A 5,968-nucleotide genomic window follows, 5' to 3' on the forward strand; every position below is an offset into this window, starting at 1 on the left:
GGTTCTGATCCTACAGAGCCCATCCTGGGGTTGTCACAGATGGAGGCAAACTAACTGAGTCATCGCAGGAAAACTTCTCTGTTTACCAGAAGAGGGGAATGGACTCTTCCCTCTAGTGAAGAAGACACCCGAGCCCCTTTTTCCAGAGGCTTTTATTGAAAAAGTTATCAATGGGGCTAGGTAATAGGAATGTCCAGGTGATCTCATTATATTCATACGGTAATGTTCACAGAGAATAGGTGATGTTTAGGAAAACAAATGGCAGGAACACACTGATTTACATGGGTCTATTTACATGGGTCCGAGGCAGGATGAGTAAACATGAGGGCTTAAAAACAAGGGCACCAAAGGGTTTAGGGTCAGGGTCTGTGAATAATGTACATTTCCTTCCCAGCATGAGCTGGTTATCATAGCTTTTGAGGGAAAAACAAAGCTTGCTTTAAGGAATTTACTTCTAGGCCTAACTTCCCCTGGGAACTGCCAGATCCAGGTGAGGGCTGTCTCCGGTATTGCTTCAAGCCTGAGCCAGGTAGGGGGAAGGGCAAGGCAACCAGGAAATAAGGAGGTTTCTTTTAGATAGAATGAGGGCCCTGGCTATATCCAAGCCGAGCCTAGGGGTGCGGGTCTTTTTGCCCTTTCTCCATGTGCCCCAAGTTTTTTCTCTGATGCCCATGTGGCTGTGCCTATCTTAGGTTGTCCCTTCCATTGAGGGATCTTACCCTTCATTGACTATCAGCCATCCTCTGGGGCCCAGCAAGGTGATATGAGGGAGGCAGGGGCTGCGCCCCTGCCAGGGGAACCGGTTTTGTCTCCTCAGTAACCTGTTTTCCCAAGGCCTCCTTGATTAGCTCCAGCCTTGGTGCCCTCTCACCTGTCAGTGGGGCTACAGTTCCTGAAGCCAGACAGGGCATTTCCCAACACTAAGGGAATGTTGTCAGTCTCCCCAAAGCCACACTCAGGGCACCCTAATGCTTTCCAAAAATTACTTGAACCTTAGAGGGACTGAATCCCATGTTGCCATTTGATTCCCTCTAAACATGGCTGTGTGGAAACTTTGGAAAGGTCCAGCTATTTTGCAGAGGAATCTACATTTTAAACAGCACAAAATTGAGAGTCTCTGTAATATGAAAAGTAAATAAGTAAAAATTGGCTCAAGATGACAGAAGCATTTAATGTTTACTTGGAAGTAGAGGTGGGGTGGGAATGATCAAGGGGCTTTCAGGCCTCGTCTCATCTTTTACTGTTCTTTGACTACAACTCACCTCTGGGGACCTGCCATTTCAGAGTGATACTGGCCAGCATAGGAACTTGTTTCCCCTTTTATCTGATCAACTAGATCATACTTTCCTGGATTTTGAAAAGTCACTTAGAACCTCTGTTCAACTAAGACAAGGGCCAGCAACTACTGCCTGCAGACTAAATCCAGCCTGCTGCCTGGTTTTGTAGGCTTGTGAGTTAATAGCTTTACATTGTTAAGTGGCTGGGGAAAAAAAATCAAAAGAAGAAGAATATTTCATGTCATATGAATATGATATTGAATTTAAATTTCAATGTCAGTAAATAAAATTTTACTGGAACATAGCCACTTTTATTATTTATATCTTGTTTATGGCTGATTTTGTACTACAACAATAGAGTTTAGGAGTTGCAACAGAGACTATATGGCTCACAGAGCATAAAATATTTACTATCCAGCCCTTCACAGAAAATCATTGCCAGCCCATCTTAGAGCACTGATTTTACTGTATGAGAATTGGTTCTTTTCACATCTATCTTCTGAGTTAGACTTTTGAGTTTTGGAAAGTCTCCACTAAAATGAAGCTTTATTCTTGACTGACACACTATAAATGTTTGTAGGAAAAAAGGGAAAATGATGTGAGCTTGGACAAATCAGTTCTCCTTTCTGGGCCTGTTTCCCCTTTTGTGCAATTAAAGAATAGACTAAGGTGAACTTGTTTTTTTCTGGCTCCAACATTCTATATTTTAAATTAATATAAGCAAATAAAGAGATAAACAAAAGCAGCCTGCTTTGACAGAGTCTACAAAGGCTGATAAGACATATATAAATAGGAGGGGTTCTTCTCCCATTTTGGCATTCTATATTTTATATAAAAACTACTACAGCCAAAAATAAATATCACATTCATTTTATTGAATCTTTTTTTCTCCAAGTTTTGGTTGCTCCTCAATAACCTCCTGACAGTTGGTTGGTTTCCCAGGTCAGTCAGTATTATGAAGGAATGACCTTGCTAGCTAATGTTACTGGAGCATATGATGTTAGTGTGTGCATTCCACACAGTATGAAAATTTATTATAAACCAATAACTTCCTTTCTTCATGTCTGCCTGCCTTGTGTGAGTCTAGTAACATAAACACTTTTCTCAGAGCCTGGTCACCATTAAGAATCTGAACATGTGGAGTCCAGAGGCCACTCTCTGGATTTACAGTCACCCCCACCTCCATCAAGATGCATCCACATGGCCCAGAAAATCGCCATCTGCTCTTACTTAGAAAATCTCACTACTTAGAAAATCATGCCATTTTCAAACCACATGGATATAAAGTTCCAAACTTCACAAATGCATAGGACCATGCCTTCAGGTGGTGTTTGCTAAGACATTTTCATGGCACAAGGCTAGAGCCTGATGTGTATCAATGGGATTTGATTTAAATCATTATCCTGCACTCTTCTCTCCCAAAAGAGTTGTTATCTCTCTCCAACGCCATTAATGTACAAGGGGCAGATCTTAGAATTGAAGCACATGTGATGTGAAGAAATGTGTTTGCTTATAAATGTGGCCTGATGAGGGTTTTCTGTGCTGAAGCCAAGATGAATCCTCACACAATAAATGAAACCTGTTTTCTGGATTCTTCCATTCCCTTTTATACTCATTCCTCCAGGTTTCTAACACTGTCCACTTTTTATCCTGGGTCTGTGCTATAATGCATCAGGCATAGGAAACATTCTTTTAAATGAAGAGTAGTGAGGCATAGTGGAAAAGTATAAAGCTCTTCAAATCAAACTAGTCTGAGATCCAGTTCCTCCACTCATTGGTGGATCTTCAGTTTCTATTATCTGCTAAATGGAGCTAATACTTATCACCTACCTCTACAAATCACCCAAGGATTGTTACAGGCAACAACCATGCATTTTTTTAGTCTTCTTTCTATCTTGCACCACTCAGTACATAGCATGAAGCAGACACTTGATGTATGTCTCCTGAGCAAAACTGAACTGACTTTACATGCCATTTTGCATGGATCACAAAATGTGGAATGTTTGAGCTAAAAAGAACTTGAAAAGCTATCAGCAAGTAATAGGCAGATGAGTCCCACTTCCCACTTCTATGCTAAATGGTCAGAAACAGTCACTATATACCTTCTGGCTAAGTGTCCAAAGCTCTTTGGGAAACAACTACCAATTAATTGAAGTTGGAGGGAAAAATCTATATATCATCTGGGTTGAGTTTCAACTTTCATTTCATCAATGGAGATACCCAGACCTAGAAAAATAATATGATTTTGCCAAGATCACAGAACTAATTGCAGGGTGAGTTGGAACTAGAATATAGGTCTCCAGGTTTTTCATCCAGTGCCTAACATTTGTGTTCTAACAGAAGTCTCAATGCCTTCAAGCCAAGGAACGAGCACTGGGGGAAATTTCTAGCAAGGACAAATGAGGGGGTGGGTGTGTGTGTGTGTAAGAGAGAGAGAGAGAGAGAGAGAAAGACAGGAAGGTCTTAGAGTCACATGGCTATCTCCCTAGTAGTTGAGAAGGCAAGTGAGATATTCACTGAAGGCTTCTTCTAGGCAAAGGTACAAGGCCCTGAAGATCTTAGATAGATAAAATGAGGACTTTGTTCCAGAGCTTATAGACACACACACAAAACAAAGGAAAAATATCCAGGATGATAAAGGAACTAACAGATGCACTTGGAGTTTTCTAAGGCCCAAGGCCCTGAGGGCATGTCCCAGAGAAGAAAGGAGGGCTTAACTGAGGAAGTTACTTCTGAACAGAGTCTTCCAAAAAGAGACATAGTTCTCCAAAGCAAAGAAGGAAAGCATATTCCATCAGAAGAAATCGTGTACACAAAGGCAAGGGCTGAAAAGAGCCTGACACATGTAGGGGAGGAGCAAGGAGTTGTGCGTGGAAGGAACATCAGGTGCCTGGTGAACGCAGGAGGAAAAGGGAGGGGAATTAGCACAGTGTCAACAGAGGGATCTGAAAAGATAAGCAAAAGCAGCCTGCTTTGAAGGAGTCTACAAAGGCTGATAAGACATATACGTAAATAGGAGGGGTTCTTCTCCCATTTTGGCAGCTGAAGCTCCGGTTACCCCTGCAGTCATGCCCCCTGGTTCCATCCATACCACTGCTGCTCCCATGCCTTCACTCTTGGGCTACACAATGAGCACCAACCAACGTGAGTTCACTATCTCTTCAAAGTTGTCCTTATAGGAAAGAGTAATCTTCTGTCTTGAGTTACTCAAAACAGGTTTAATCTCAAAACCAAGAGTATCGTTGGAGTAAGGTTTGCAACAAGAAACATCTAGGTTGATTGGGAAACAATAACGGTACACATGTGCAACATGGCAGAGCAGGAGCAATGCTGAGCCACAGTAGCAGCATAGTATCGTGGAGCTATAGATGCTTTTTGGTTTATGACAGAGATTTTCAGCCTTTTTCATCTCATGGCACATATAAACTAACTACTAAAATTCTGTCGCACACCAAAAAATGTTTTTATTTGCCTGACCCCCCCCCCAAAATAGGTATAATTTTAATTCATTCACACAAACAGCTATTGTTTATTGGCTGTTGTCATTTTTTTATTTGACAATATAAAGGAAAAGAGATTCAGTGTCCCTGACTAAATAGTCAGGTAGTGCATGTTTTAAAAATTCTTGCAGTACACTGGTTGAAAATCATTGGTTTATGACATTGTTAATGTCTCAGATATGAAAATGTAGAACAATGGCTGAAAGAACTGAGAGATCATGCTGATAGTGACATTGTTACTATGCTTTTGGGCAATAGGAGTGATTTGTGTCATCTCAGGGCAGTGCCTATAGATGAAGCAAGACCTTTTGCAGAAAAGAATGATTTGTCATTTATTGAGCCATCAGCTCTGGTCTCTACAAATGTAGAAGCTGCTTTTTAGACAATTCTGTTAGAGATATATCTCACTGTTTCCCAGAAACAAATGTCAGACGGAAGTGAAAATGACATGTCTCTAAGCAACAATGTGGTTCCTCGTTAGGTTCCACCAACCACCAAAAATAAACCAAAGGTACAGTGCTTTCAAAACATATAAGACATTTCTGTTCTCCCCTAGAAGGCTGTGTGTAGCCCATTTCCTGGGTTTGAGATTTAAATACATTTGTAATTCTTATAGTCACTTTTGTATTTTATTACTTCCTCATATTTAACAAATTTTCCATATCTTACATCTTTTGATTTTAGGTTTTTTTCATGCTATGACTTTACCAGCCTTAGTTTAATAAATTGAATGTTTGGATTCCTCATTTATTATTTACTTTTCATCATAGAAGCCTGTTTCTGTAGGCATAATAGAACTTGATCACTTGAAGTTCAGACCTGTTGGTTTTGATTAATTCAAACTAAGAAGACTTAAGAAATAAGCTATCGTTTTGCCACATAGCAGCTTATAATGAGCAGCTTATAATTTATACACTCTTCTCTTAGAGCAGAGCTTGAAATTTTTCCGTTATCCTTTAAATTACTCTCTAAATTGCCTTAATAGGGTTATGGAGTTCAGGAAATTTTGTTTTTAATTTTTGTAAGCATCAAAGTTAATTCAAGAGGGGGCACTTTTTTCTGGACAAGAATTATCTTAAAAAACACAGAAGGCTGTTTAAAGAGACATACATAAATAATTATAACACATGATAGAATGCCCCAATGCTTTTCAGATGATCAAAAGAAGTTCAGGGCAGCTCAGAGAAGAGA

General features: G+C 40.1%; 1 pseudogene; it reads left to right on the forward strand.

Annotated features, from left to right (window-relative positions):
• The first annotated feature begins 295 nt into the window (after nt 1–295).
• On the forward strand, nt 296–5,312 carry LOC129072813 (ras-related protein Rab-11A-like; annotated as a pseudogene).
• Nucleotides 5,313–5,968: the final 656 nt, after the last annotated feature.

This window comes from Pteronotus mesoamericanus, unplaced genomic scaffold (assembly GCF_021234165.1).
Source record: "Pteronotus mesoamericanus isolate MK-2021 breed Mesoamerican mustached bat unplaced genomic scaffold, CSHL_Meso_final contig_33, whole genome shotgun sequence".
In the NCBI taxonomy this organism is placed as follows: Eukaryota; Metazoa; Chordata; class Mammalia; order Chiroptera; family Mormoopidae; genus Pteronotus; species Pteronotus mesoamericanus.